General features: G+C 33.5%; 15 non-coding genes across 15 annotated transcripts; all 15 read left to right on the forward strand.

Annotated features, from left to right (window-relative positions):
- The first annotated feature begins 406 nt into the window (after positions 1–406).
- On the forward strand, positions 407–480 carry TRNAI-AAU (transfer RNA isoleucine (anticodon AAU)). The gene has a single exon. It is a non-coding gene; the product is annotated as a tRNA-Ile (tRNA).
- Positions 481–1,003: 523 nt separating this feature from the next.
- On the forward strand, positions 1,004–1,077 carry TRNAI-AAU (transfer RNA isoleucine (anticodon AAU)). The gene has a single exon. It is a non-coding gene; the product is annotated as a tRNA-Ile (tRNA).
- A 1,705-nt stretch (positions 1,078–2,782) lies between these two features.
- On the forward strand, positions 2,783–2,856 carry TRNAI-AAU (transfer RNA isoleucine (anticodon AAU)). The gene has a single exon. It is a non-coding gene; the product is annotated as a tRNA-Ile (tRNA).
- A 782-nt stretch (positions 2,857–3,638) lies between these two features.
- On the forward strand, positions 3,639–3,712 carry TRNAI-AAU (transfer RNA isoleucine (anticodon AAU)). Its single transcript has one exon. It is a non-coding gene; the product is annotated as a tRNA-Ile (tRNA).
- Positions 3,713–4,235: 523 nt separating this feature from the next.
- Positions 4,236–4,309, forward strand: TRNAI-AAU (transfer RNA isoleucine (anticodon AAU)). The gene has a single exon. It is a non-coding gene; the product is annotated as a tRNA-Ile (tRNA).
- A 1,379-nt stretch (positions 4,310–5,688) lies between these two features.
- On the forward strand, positions 5,689–5,762 carry TRNAI-AAU (transfer RNA isoleucine (anticodon AAU)). Its single transcript has one exon. It is a non-coding gene; the product is annotated as a tRNA-Ile (tRNA).
- A 523-nt stretch (positions 5,763–6,285) lies between these two features.
- Positions 6,286–6,359, forward strand: TRNAI-AAU (transfer RNA isoleucine (anticodon AAU)). The gene has a single exon. It is a non-coding gene; the product is annotated as a tRNA-Ile (tRNA).
- A 776-nt stretch (positions 6,360–7,135) lies between these two features.
- Positions 7,136–7,209, forward strand: TRNAI-AAU (transfer RNA isoleucine (anticodon AAU)). The gene has a single exon. It is a non-coding gene; the product is annotated as a tRNA-Ile (tRNA).
- Positions 7,210–7,732: 523 nt separating this feature from the next.
- On the forward strand, positions 7,733–7,806 carry TRNAI-AAU (transfer RNA isoleucine (anticodon AAU)). Its single transcript has one exon. It is a non-coding gene; the product is annotated as a tRNA-Ile (tRNA).
- A 517-nt stretch (positions 7,807–8,323) lies between these two features.
- Positions 8,324–8,397, forward strand: TRNAI-AAU (transfer RNA isoleucine (anticodon AAU)). Its single transcript has one exon. It is a non-coding gene; the product is annotated as a tRNA-Ile (tRNA).
- A 1,970-nt stretch (positions 8,398–10,367) lies between these two features.
- Positions 10,368–10,441, forward strand: TRNAI-AAU (transfer RNA isoleucine (anticodon AAU)). Its single transcript has one exon. It is a non-coding gene; the product is annotated as a tRNA-Ile (tRNA).
- Positions 10,442–11,223: 782 nt separating this feature from the next.
- On the forward strand, positions 11,224–11,297 carry TRNAI-AAU (transfer RNA isoleucine (anticodon AAU)). The gene has a single exon. It is a non-coding gene; the product is annotated as a tRNA-Ile (tRNA).
- A 523-nt stretch (positions 11,298–11,820) lies between these two features.
- On the forward strand, positions 11,821–11,894 carry TRNAI-AAU (transfer RNA isoleucine (anticodon AAU)). The gene has a single exon. It is a non-coding gene; the product is annotated as a tRNA-Ile (tRNA).
- A 1,379-nt stretch (positions 11,895–13,273) lies between these two features.
- Positions 13,274–13,347, forward strand: TRNAI-AAU (transfer RNA isoleucine (anticodon AAU)). Its single transcript has one exon. It is a non-coding gene; the product is annotated as a tRNA-Ile (tRNA).
- A 523-nt stretch (positions 13,348–13,870) lies between these two features.
- On the forward strand, positions 13,871–13,944 carry TRNAI-AAU (transfer RNA isoleucine (anticodon AAU)). The gene has a single exon. It is a non-coding gene; the product is annotated as a tRNA-Ile (tRNA).
- Positions 13,945–14,052: the final 108 nt, after the last annotated feature.

Consider the following 14,052-nt stretch of genomic DNA (forward strand, 5'->3'; position numbering starts at 1 on the left):
GAACATGAAGTTAAAAATGCCAAGAACATACTTTCTACCACTCTCCAAGCAAACACTTAACGCTGCTTTAATGTTGAAATAGATGCATTTTCTTCTGTATCTTGTTTAAATCTATATTTCCTTTGAGCAGAAGCTGATAGAATGAGAAGATGAATTAATTTAATATAGATTATGAACTGTTATTTATTGCTAAACCACATCGAAAATACATTAATGGTTCTAAGTTTTAACACTAAGATTGAAAATCTCATTTGTATTGATTTTTTTGTGATATTTGTTTCTTCATGTCGATAATATATAAATATACCTTATGGGTAAACAGCTGAAAATAAGCTTTCAAACTATCTGGGGTTCACTGACATTAGCAATTCTTCATATGCTTGTCCCCCAGCCCAGCACGAGCGGCGGCCTGTTAGCTCAGTTGGTTAGAGCGTGGTGCTAATAACGCCAAGGTCACAGGTTCGATCCCTGTACAGGCCAAGTTTCTGTGTTAAATAAAAGATGCTTTTTCTTCTGTCTCTTTGTTATCTGTATATCTCTTTGGAGCAAGAGCTGCTAGAATCATTAGTTGAATCAATTTGATATAGATGTGGAATTATATATTAATGTTAAAGTGCCTTGAACATCCATTAATGGTTGTAAGTTCTAACACTAAGTAACTAAATCTCTCATTTATTACAAGCATTTCCTTCTGTCTGATGTTTATCTCTATATTTCCTTTGAGCAGGAGCTGATAGAATGAGTAGATGAATTAATTTAATATAGATGATGAACTGTTATTTATTGCTAAACCACATAGAACATACATTAATGGTTCTAAGTTTTAACACTAAGAATGAAAATCTCATTTGTATTGATTTTTTTGTGATATTTGTTTCTTCATGTCGATAATATATAAATATACCTTATGGGTAAACAGCTGAAAATAAGCTTTCAATCTATCTGGGGTTCACTGACATTAGCAGTTCTGCATATGCTTGTCCCCCAGCACAGCACGAACGGCGGCCTGTTAGCTCAGTTGGTTAGAGCGTGGTGCTAATAACGCCAAGGTCACAGGTTCGATCCCTGTACAGGCCAAGTTTCTGTGTTAAAAAAAAGATGCTTTTTCTTGTGTCTCTTTGTTAACTGTATATCTCTTTGGAGCAAGAGCTGCTAGTAGTTGAATCAATTTGATATAGATGTGGAATTATATATTAATGTTAAAGTGCCTTGAACATCCATTAATGGTTGTAAGTTCTAACACTAAGTAACTAAATCTCTCATTTATTACAAGCATTTTCTTCTGTCTGATGTTTATCTCTATATTTCCTTTGAGCAGGAGCTGATAGAATGAGTAGATGAATTAATTTAATATAGATGATGAACTGTTATTTATTACTAAACCACATGGAAAATACATTAATGGTTCTAAGTTTTAACACTAAGATTGAAAATCTCATTTGTATTGATTTTTTTGTGATATTTGTTTCTTCATGTCGATAATATATAAATATACCTTATGGGTAAACAGCTGAAAATAAGCTTTCAAACTATCTGGGGTTCACTGACATTGGCAATTCTTCATATGCTTGTCCCCCAGCCCAGCACGAGCGGCGGCCTGTTAGCTCAGATGGTTAGAGCGTGGTGCTAATAACGCCAAGATCACAGGTTCGATCCCTGTACAGGCCAAGTTTCTGTGTTAAATAAAAGAAGCTTTTTCTTCTGTCTCTTTGTTATCTGTATATCTCTTTGGAGCAAGAGCTGCTAGAATCATTAGTTGAATCAATTTGATATAGATGTGGAATTATATATTAATGTTAAAGTGCCTTGAACATCCATTAATGGTTGTAAGTTCTAACACTAAGTAACTAAATCTCTCATTTATTACAAGCATTTTCTTCTGTCTGATGTTTATCTCTATATTTCCTTTGAGCAGGAGCTGATAGAATGAGTAGATGAATTAATTTAATATAGATGATGAACTGTTATTTATTGCTAAACCACATAGAACATACATTAATGGTTCTAAGTTTTAACACTAAGAATGAAAATCTCATTTGTATTGATTTTTTTGTGATATTTGTTTCTTCATGTCGATAATATATAAATATACCTTATGGGTAAACAGCTGAAAATAAGCTTTCAAACTATCTGGGGTTGACTGACATTAGCAGTTCTGCATATGCTTGTCCCCCAGCACAGAACGAACGGCAGCCTGTTAGCTCAGTTGGTTATAGCGTGGTGCTAATAACGCCAAGGTCACAGGTTCGATCTCTGTACAGGCCAAGTTTCTGTGTTAAAAAAAAGATGCTTTTTCTTGTGTCTCTTTGTTAACTGTATATCTCTTTGGAGCAAGAGCTGCTAGTAGTTGAATCAATTTGATATAGATGTGGAATTATATATTAATGTTAAAGTGCCTTGAACATCCATTAATGGTTGTAAGTTCTAACACTAAGTAACTAAATCTCTCATTTATTACAAGCATTTTCTTCTGTCTGATGTTTATCTCTATATTTCCTTTGAGCAGGAGCTGATAGAATGAGTAGATGAATTAATTTAATATAGATGATGAACTGTTATTTATTGCTAAACCACATGGAAAATACATTAATGGTTCTAAGTTTTAACACTAAGATTGAAAATCTCATTTGTATTGATTTTTTTGTGATATTTGTTTCTTCATGTCGATAATATATAAATATACCTTATGGGTAAACAGCTGAAAATAAGCTTTCAAACTATCTGGGGTTCACTGACATTCGCAATTCTTCATATGCTTGTCCCCCAGCCCAGCACGAACAGCGGCCTGTTAGCTCAGTTGGTTAGAGCGTGGTGCTAATAACGCCAAGGTCACAGGTTCGATCCCTGTACAGGCCAAGTTTCTGTGTTAAATAAAAGATGCTTTTTCTTCTGTCTCTTTGTTATCTGTATATCTCTTTGGAGCAAGAGCTGCTAGAATCATTAGTTGAATCAATTTGATATAGATGTGGAATTATATATTAATGTTAAAGTGCCTTGAACACCCATTAATGGTTCAAAGTTCTAACACTAAGTAATTAATCTCCCATTTATTACAAGTAATTTAGGAAAGTCTAGTTTTGATTTTTTGATAATGCTTAAAGACACCATGAATGTAAACAGCTGAATATAAGATTTCCATCTATCTCGGGTTAACAATCAGTAGCACTTCATCATCTGTTATTTCTTCAGTAGTATGCTATAAATATAGTAAGCCTATTATCTGATTCTGTTAGAACATGAAGTTAAAAATGCCAAGAACATACTTTCTACCACTCTCCAAGCAAACACTTAACGCTGCTTTAATGTTGAAATAGATGCATTTTCTTCTGTATCTTGTTTAAATCTATATTTCCTTTGAGCAGAAGCTGATAGAATGAGTAGATGAATTAATTTAATATAGATTATGAACTGTTATTTATTGCTAAACCACATGGAAAATACATTAATGGTTCTAAGTTTTAACACTAAGATTGAAAATCTCATTTGTATTGATTTTTTTGTGATATTTGTTTCTTCATGTCGATAATATATAAATATACCTTATGGGTAAACAGCTGAAAATAAGCTTTCAAACTATCTGGGGTTCACTGACATTAGCAATTCTTCATATGCTTGTCCCCCAGCCCAGCACGAGCGGCGGCCTGTTAGCTCAGTTGGTTAGAGCGTGGTGCTAATAACGCCAAGGTCACAGGTTCGATCCCTGTACAGGCCAAGTTTCTGTGTTAAATAAAAGATGCTTTTTCTTCTGTCTCTTTGTTATCTGTATATCTCTTTGGAGCAAGAGCTGCTAGAATCATTAGTTGAATCAATTTGATATAGATGTGGAATTATATATTAATGTTAAAGTGCCTTGAACATCCATTAATGGTTGTAAGTTCTAACACTAAGTAACTAAATCTCTCATTTATTACAAGCATTTTCTTCTGTCTGATGTTTATCTCTATATTTCCTTTGAGCAGGAGCTGATAGAATGAGTAGATGAATTAATTTAATATAGATGATGAACTGTTATTTATTGCTAAACCACATAGAACATACATTAATGGTTCTAAGTTTTAACACTAAGAATGAAAATCTCATTTGTATTGATTTTTTTGTGATATTTGTTTCTTCATGTCGATAATATATAAATATACCTTATGGGTAAACAGCTGAAAATAAGCTTTCAAACTATCTGGGGTTCACTGACATTAGCAATTCTTCATATGCTTGTCCCCCAGCCCAGCACGAACGGCGGCCTGTTAGCTCAGTTGGTTAGAGCGTGGTGCTAATAACGCCAAGGTCACAGGTTCGATCCCTGTACAGGCCAAGTTTCTGTGTTAAAAAAAAGATGCTTTTTCTTGTGTCTCTTTGTTAACTGTATATCTCTTTGGAGCAAGAGCTGCTAGAATCATTAGTTGAATCAATTTGATATAGATGTGGAATTATATATTAATGTTAAAGTGCCTTGAACATCCATTAATGGTTGTAAGTTCTAACACTAAGTAACTAAATCTCTCATTTATTACAAGCATTTTCTTCTGTCTGATGTTTATCTCTATATTTCCTTTGAGCAGGAGCTGATAGAATGAGTAGATGAATTAATTTAATATAGATGATGAACTGTTATTTATTGCTAAACCACATAGAACATACATTAATGGTTCTAAGTTTTAACACTAAGAATGAAAATCTCATTTGTATTGATTTTTTTGTGATATTTGTTTCTTCATGTCGATAATATATAAATATACCTTATGGGTAAACAGCTGAAAATAAGCTTTCAAACTATCTGCGGTTCACTGACATTAGCAATTCTTCATATGCTTGTCCCCCAGCCCAGCACGAACAACGGCCTGTTAGCACAGTTGGTTAGAGCGTGGTGCTAATAACGCCAAGGTCACAGGTTCGATCCCTGTACAGGCCAAGTTTCTGTGTTAAATAAAAGATGCTTTTTCTTCTGTCTCTTTGTTATCTGTATATCTCTTTGGAGCAAGAGCTGCTAGAATCATTAGTTGAATCAATTTGATATAGATGTGGAATTATATATTAATGTTAAAGTGCCTTGAACATCCATTAATGGTTCAAAGTTCTAACACTAAGTAATTAATCTCCCATTTATTACAAGTAATTTAGGAAAGTCTAGTTTTGATTTTTTGATAATGCTTAAAGACACCATGAATGTAAACAGCTGAATATAAGATTTCCATCTATCTCGAGTTAACAATCAGTAGCACTTCATCATCTGTTATTTCTTCAGTAGTATGCTATAAATATAGTAAGCCTATTATCTGATTCTGTTAGAACATGAAGTTAAAAATGCCAAGAACATACTTTCTACCACTCTCCAAGCAAACACTTAACGCTGCTTTAATGTTGAAATAGATGCATTTTCTTCTGTATCTTGTTTAAATCTATATTTCCTTTGAGCAGAAGCTGATAGAATGAGTAGATGAATTAATTTAATATAGATTATGAACTGTTATTTATTGCTAAACCACATGGAAAATACATTAATGGTTCTAAGTTTTAACACTAAGATTGAAAATCTCATTTGTATTGATTTTTTTGTGATATTTGTTTCTTCATGTCGATAATATATAAATATACCTTATGGGTAAACAGCTGAAAATAAGCTTTCAAACTATCTGGGGTTCACTGACATTAGCAATTCTTCATATGCTTGTCCCCCAGCCCAGCACGAGCGGCGGCCTGTTAGCTCAGTTGGTTAGAGCGTGGTGCTAATAACGCCAAGGTCACAGGTTCGATCCCTGTACAGGCCAAGTTTCTGTGTTAAATAAAAGATGCTTTTTCTTCTGTCTCTTTGTTATCTGTATATCTCTTTGGAGCAAGAGCTGCTAGAATCATTAGTTGAATCAATTTGATATAGATGTGGAATTATATATTAATGTTAAAGTGCCTTGAACATCCATTAATGGTTGTAAGTTCTAACACTAAGTAACTAAATCTCTCATTTATTCCAAGCATTTTCTTCTGTCTGATGTTTATCTCTATATTTCCTTTGAGCAGGAGCTGATAGAATAAATAGATGAATTAATTTAATATAGATGATGAACTGTTATTTATTGCTAAACCACATAGAACATACATTAATGGTTCTAAGTTTTAACACTAAGAATGAAAATCTCATTTGTATTGATTTTTTTGTGATATTTGTTTCTTCATGTCGATAATATATAAATATACCTTATGGGTAAACAGCTGAAAATAAGCTTTCAAACTATCTGGGGTTCACTGACATTAGCAGTTCTGCATATGCTTGTCCCCCAGCACAGCACGAACGGCGGCCTGTTAGCTCAGTTGGTTAGAGCGTGGTGCTAATAACGCCAAGGTCACAGGTTCGATCCCTGTACAGGCCAAGTCTCTGTGTTAAAAAAAAGATGCTTTTTCTTGTGTCTCTTTGTTAACTGTATATCTCTTTGGAGCAAGAGCTGCTAGTAGTTGAATCAATTTGATATAGATGTGGAATTATATATTAATGTTAAAGTGCCTTGAACATCCATTAATGGTTCAAAGTTCTAACACTAAGTAATTAATCTCCCATTTATTACAAGTAATTTAGGAAAGTCTAGTTTTGATTTTTTGATAATGCTTAAAGACACCATGAATGTAAACAGCTGAATATAAGATTTCCATCTATCTCGGGTTAACAATCAGTAGCACTTCATCATCTGTTATTTCTTCAGTAGTATGCTATAAATATAGTAAGCCTATTATCTGATTCTGTTAGAACATGAAGTTAAAAATGCCAAGAACATACTTTCTACCACTCTCCAAGCAAACACTTAACGCTGCTTTAATGTTGAAATAGATGCATTTTCTTCTGTATCTTGTTTAAATCTATATTTCCTTTGAGCAGAAGCTGATAGAATGAGTAGATGAATTAATTTAATATAGATTATGAACTGTTATTTATTGCTAAACCACATGGAAAATACAGTAATGGTTCTAAGTTTTAACACTAAGATTGAAAATCTCATTTGTATTGATTTTTTTGTGATATTTGTTTCTTCATGTCGATAATATATAAATATACCTTATGGGTAAACAGCTGAAAATAAGCTTTCAAACTATCTGGGGTTCACTGACATTAGCAATTCTTCATATGCTTGTCCCCCAGCCCAGCACGCGCGGCGGCCTGTTAGCTCAGTTGGTTAGAGCGTGGTGCTAATAACGCCAAGGTCACAGGTTCGATCCCTGTACAGGCCAAGTTTCTGTGTTAAATAAAAGATGCTTTTTCTTCTGTCTCTTTGTTATCTGTATATCTCTTTGGAGCAAGAGCTGCTAGAATCATTAGTTGAATCAATTTGATATAGATGTGGAATTATATATTAATGTTAAAGTGCCTTGAACATCCATTAATGGTTGTAAGTTCTAACACTAAGTAACTAAATCTCTCATTTATTACAAGCATTTTCTTCTGTCTGATGTTTATCTCTATATTTCCTTTGAGCAGGAGCTGATAGAATGAGTAGATGAATTAATTTAATATAGATGATGAACTGTTATTTATTGCTAAACCACATAGAACATACATTAATGGTTCTAAGTTTTAACACTAAGAATGAAAATCTCATTTGTATTGATTTTTTTGTGATATTTGTTTCTTCATGTCGATAATATATAAATATACCTTATGGGTAAACAGCTGAAAATAAGCTTTCAATCTATCTGGGGTTCACTGACATTAGCAGTTCTGCATATGCTTGTCCCCCAGCACAGCACGAACGGCGGCCTGTTAGCTCAGTTGGTTAGAGCGTGGTGCTAATAACGCCAAGGTCACAGGTTCGATCCCTGTACAGGCCAAGTTTCTGTGTTATAAAAAAGATGCTTTTTCTTGTGTCTCTTTGTTAACTGTATATCTCTTTGGAGCAAGAGCTGCTAGTAGTTGAATCAATTTGATATAGATGTGGAATTATATATTAATGTTAAAGTGCCTTGAACATCCATTAATGGTTGTAAGTTCTAACACTAAGTAACTAAATCTCTCATTTATTACAAGCATTTTCTTCTGTCTGATGTTTATCTCTATATTTCCTTTGAGCAGGAGCTGATAGAATGAGTAGATGAATTAATTTAATATAGATGATGAACTGTTATTTATTGCTAAACCACATGGAAAATACATTAATGGTTCTAAGTTTTAACACTAAGATTGAAAATCTCATTTGTATTGATTTTTTTGTGATATTTGTTTCTTCATGTCGATAATATATAAATATACCTTATGGGTAAACAGCTGAAAATAAGCTTTCAAACTATCTGGGGTTCACTGACATTAGCAATTCTTCATATGCTTGTCCCCCAGCCCAGCACGAACGGCGGCCTGTTAGCTCAGTTGGTTAGAGCGTGGTGCTAATAACGCCAAGGTCACAGGTTCGATCCCTGTACAGGCCAAGTTTCTGTGTTCAATAAAAGATGCTTTTTCTTGTGTCTCTTTGTTATCTGTATATCTCTTTGGAGCAAGAGCTGCTAGAATGATTAGTTGAATCAATGTGATATAGATGTGGAATTATATATTAATGTTAAAGTGCCTTGAACATCCATTAATGGTTCAAAGTTCTAACACTAAGTAATTAATCTCCCATTTATTACAAGTAATTTAGGAAAGTCTAGTTTTGATTTTTTGATAATGCTTAAAGACACCATGAATGTAAACAGCTGAATATAAGATTTCCATCTATCTCTGGTTAACAATCAGTAGCACTTCATCATCTGTTATTTCTTCACTAGTATGCTATAAAAATAGTAAGCCTATTATCTGATTCTGTTAGAACATGAAGTTAAAAATGCCAAGAACATACTTTCTACCACTCTCCAAGCAAACACTTAACGCTGCTTTAATGTTGAAATAAATGCATTTTCTTCTGTATCTTGTTTAAATCTATATTTCCTTTGAGCAGAAGCTGATAGAATGAGTAGATGAATTAATTTAATATAGATGATGAACTGTTATTTATTACTAAACCACATGGAAAATACATTAATGGTTCTAAGTTTTAACACTAAGATTGAAAATCTCATTTGTATTGATTTTTTTGTGATATTTGTTTCTTCATGTCGATAATATATAAATATACCTTATGGGTAAACAGCTGAAAATAAGCTTTCAAACTATCTGGGGTTCACTGACATTGGCAATTCTTCATATGCTTGTCCCCCAGCCCAGCACGAGCGGCGGCCTGTTAGCTCAGATGGTTAGAGCGTGGTGCTAATAACGCCAAGGTCACAGGTTCGATCCCTGTACAGGCCAAGTTTCTGTGTTAAATAAAAGAAGCTTTTTCTTCTGTCTCTTTGTTATCTGTATATCTCTTTGGAGCAAGAGCTGCTAGAATCATTAGTTGAATCAATTTGATATAGATGTGGAATTATATATTAATGTTAAAGTGCCTTGAACATCCATTAATGGTTGTAAGTTCTAACACTAAGTAACTAAATCTCTCATTTATTACAAGCATTTTCTTCTGTCTGATGTTTATCTCTATATTTCCTTTGAGCAGGAGCTGATAGAATGAGTAGATGAATTAATTTAATATAGATGATGAACTGTTATTTATTGCTAAACCACATAGAACATACATTAATGGTTCTAAGTTTTAACACTAAGAATGAAAATCTCATTTGTATTGATTTTTTTGTGATATTTGTTTCTTCATGTCGATAATATATAAATATACTTTATGGGTAAACAGCTGAAAATAAGCTTTCAAACTATCTGGGGTTCACTGACATTAGCAGTTCTGCATATGCTTGTCCCCCAGCACAGAACGAACGGCAGCCTGTTAGCTCAGTTGGTTAGAGCGTGGTGCTAATAACGCCAAGGTCACAGGTTCGATCCCTGTACAGGCCAAGTTTCTGTGTTAAAAAAAAGATGCTTTTTCTTGTGTCTCTTTGTTAACTGTATATCTCTTTGGAGCAAGAGCTGCTAGTAGTTGAAGCAATTTGATATAGATGTGGAATTATATATTAATGTTAAAGTGCCTTGAACATCCATTAATGGTTGTAAGTTCTAACACTAAGTAACTAAATCTCTCATTTATTACAAGCATTTTCTTCTGTCTGATGTTTATCTCTATATTTCCTTTGAGCAGGAGCTGATAGAATGAGTAGATGAATTAATTTAATATAGATGATGAACTGTTATTTATTGCTAAACCACATGGAAAATACATTAATGGTTCTAAGTTTTAACACTAAGATTGAAAATCTCATTTGTATTGATTTTTTTGTGATATTTGTTTCTTCATGTCGATAATATATAAATATACCTTATGGGTAAACAGCTGAAAATAAGCTTTCAAACTATCTGGGGTTCACTGACATTCGCAATTCTTCATATGCTTGTCCCCCAGCCCAGCACAAACAGCGGCCTGTTAGCTCAGTTGGTTAGAGCGTGGTGCTAATAACGCCAAGGTCACAGGTTCGATCCCTGTACAGGCCAAGTTTCTGTGTTCAATAAAAGATGCTTTTTCTTCTGTCTCTTTGTTATCTGTATATCTCTTTGGAGCAAGAGCTGCTAGAATCATTAGTTGAATCAATTTGATATAGATGTGGAATTATATATTAATGTTAAAGTGCCTTGAACACCCATTAATGGTTCAAAGTTCTAACACTAAGTAATTAATCTCCCATTTATTACAAGTAATTTAGGAAAGTCTAGTTTTGATTTTTTGATAATGCTTAAAGACACCATGAATGTAAACAGCTGAATATAAGATTTCCATCTATCTCGGGTTAACAATCAGTAGCACTTCATCATCTGTTATTTCTTAAGTAGTATGCTATAAATATAGTAAGCCTATTATCTGATTCTGTTAGAACATGAAGTTAAAAATGCCAAGAACATACTTTCTACCACTCTCCAAGCAAACACTTAACGCTGCTTTAATGTTGAAATAGATGCATTTTCTTCTGTATCTTGTTTAAATCTATATTTCCTTTGAGCAGAAGCTGATAGAATGAGTAGATGAATTAATTTAATATAGATTATGAACTGTTATTTATTGCTAAACCACATGGAAAATACATTAATGGTTCTAAGTTTTAACACTAAGATTGAAAATCTCATTTGTATTGATTTTTTTGTGATATTTGTTTCTTCATGTCGATAATATATAAATATACCTTATGGGTAAACAGCTGAAAATAAGCTTTCAAACTATCTGGGGTTCACTGACATTAGCAATTCTTCATATGCTTGTCCCCCAGCCCAGCACGAGCGGCGGCCTGTTAGCTCAGTTGGTTAGAGCGTGGTGCTAATAACGCCAAGGTCACAGGTTCGATCCCTGTACAGGCCAAGTTTCTGTGTTAAATAAAAGATGCTTTTTCTTCTGTCTCTTTGTTATCTGTATATCTCTTTGGAGCAAGAGCTGCTAGAATCATTAGTTGAATCAATTTGATATAGATGTGGAATTATATATTAATGTTAAAGTGCCTTGAACATCCATTAATGGTTGTAAGTTCTAACACTAAGTAACTAAATCTCTCATTTATTACAAGCATTTTCTTCTGTCTGATGTTTATCTCTATATTTCCTTTGAGCAGGAGCTGATAGAATGAGTAGATGAATTAATTTAATATAGATGATGAACTGTTATTTATTGCTAAACCACATAGAACATACATTAATGGTTCTAAGTTTTAACACTAAGAATGAAAATCTCATTTGTATTGATTTTTTTGTGATATTTGTTTCTTCATGTCGATAATATATAAATATACCTTATGGGTAAACAGCTGAAAATAAGCTTTCAAACTATCTGGGGTTCACTGACATTAGCAATTCTTCATATGCTTGTCCCCCAGCCCAGCACGAACGGCGGCCTGTTAGCTCAGTTGGTTAGAGCGTGGTGCTAATAACGCCAAGGTCACAGGTTCGATCCCTGTACAGGCCAAGTTTCTGTGTTAAAAAAAATATGCTTTTTCTTGTGTCTCTTTGTTAACTGTATATCTCTTTGGAGCAAGAGCTGCTAGAATCATTAGTTGAATCAATTTGATATAGATGTGGAATTATATATTAATGTTAAAGTGCCTTGAACATCCATTAATGGTTGTAAGTTCTAACACTAAGTAACTAAATCTCTCATTTATTACAAGCATTTTCTTCTGTCTGATGTTTATCTCTATATTTCCTTTGAGCAGGAGCTGATAGAATGAGTAGATGAATTAATTTAATATAGATGATGAACTGTTATTTATTGTTAAACCACATAGAACATACATTAATGGTTCTAAGTTTTAACACTAAGAATGAAAATCTCATTTGTATTGATTTTTTTGTGATATTTGTTTCTTCATGTCGATAATATATAAATATACCTTATGGGTAAACAGCTGAAAATAAGCTTTCAAACTATCTGCGGTTCACTGACATTAGCAATTCTTCATATGCTTGTCCCCCAGCCCAGCACGAACAACGGCCTGTTAGCACAGTTGGTTAGAGCGTGGTGCTAATAACGCCAAGGTCACAGGTTCGATCCCTGTACAGGCCAAGTTTCTGTGTTAAATAAAAGATGCTTTTTCTTCTGTCTCTTTGTTATCTGTATATCTCTTTGGAGCAAGAGCTGCTAGAATCATTAGTTGAATCAATTTGATATAGATGTGGAATTATATATTAATGTTAAAGTGCCTTGAACATCCATTAATGGTTCAAAGTTCTAACACTAAGTAATTAATCTCCCATTTATTACAAGTAATTTAGGAAAGTCTAGTTTTGATTTTTTGATAATGCTTAAAGACACCATGAATGTAAACAGCTGAATATAAGATTTCCATCTATCTCGAGTTAACAATCAGTAGCACTTCATCATCTGTTATTTCTTCAGTAGTATGCTATAAATATAGTAAGCCTATTATCTGATTCTGTTAGAACATGAAGTTAAAAATGCCAAGAACATACTTTCTACCACTCTCCAAGCAAACACTTAACGCTGCTTTAATGTTGAAATAGATGCATTTTCTTCTGTATCTTGTTTAAATCTATATTTCCTTTGAGCAGAAGCTGATAGAATGAGTAGATGAATTAATTTAATATAGATTATGAACTGTTATTTATTGCTAAACCACATGGAAAATACATTAATGGTTCTAAGTTTTAACACTAAGATTGAAAATCTCATTTGTATTGATTTTTTTGTGATATTTGTTTCTTCATGTCGATAATATATAAATATACCTTATGGGTAAACAGCTGAAAATAAGCTTTCAAACTATCTGGGGTTCACTGACATTAGCAATTCTTCATATGCTTGTCCCCCAGCCCAGCACGAGCGGCGGCCTGTTAGCTCAGTTGGTTAGAGCGTGGTGCTAATAACGCCAAGGTCACAGGTTCGATCCCTGTACAGGCCAAGTTTCTGTGTTAAATAAAAGATGCTTTTTCTTCTGTCTCTTTATTATCTGTATATCTCTTTGGAGCAAGAGCTGCTAGAATCATTAGTTGAATCAATTTGATATAGATGTGGAATTATATATTAATGTTAAAGTGCCTTGAACATCCATTAATGGTTGTAAGTTCTAACACTAAGTAACTAAATCTCTCATTTATTCCAAGCATTTTCTTCTGTCTGATGTTTATCTCTATATTTCCTTTGAGCAGGAGCTGATAGAATAAGTAGATGAATTAATTTAATATAGATGATGAACTGTTATTTATTGCTAAACCACATAGAACATACATTAATGGTTCTAAGTTTTAACACTAAGAATGAAAATCTCATTTGTATTGATTTTTTTGTGATATTTGTTTCTTCATGTCGATAATATATAAATATACCTTATGGGTAAACAGCTGAAAATAAGCTTTCAAACTATCTGGGGTTCACTGACATTAGCAGTTCTGCATATGCTTGTCCCCCAGCACAGCACGAACGGCGGCCTGTTAGCTCAGTTGGTTAGAGCGTGGTGCTAATAACGCCAAGGTCACAGGTTCGATCCCTGTACAGGCCAAGTCTCTGTGTTAAAAAAAAGGTGCTTTTTCTTGTGTCTCTTTGTTAACTGTATATCTCTTTGGAGCAAGAGCTGCTAGTAGTTGAATCAATTTGATATAGATGTGGA

Source organism: Triturus cristatus, chromosome 5_1, assembly GCF_964204655.1.
Source record: "Triturus cristatus chromosome 5_1, aTriCri1.1, whole genome shotgun sequence".
In the NCBI taxonomy this organism is placed as follows: Eukaryota; Metazoa; Chordata; class Amphibia; order Caudata; family Salamandridae; genus Triturus; species Triturus cristatus.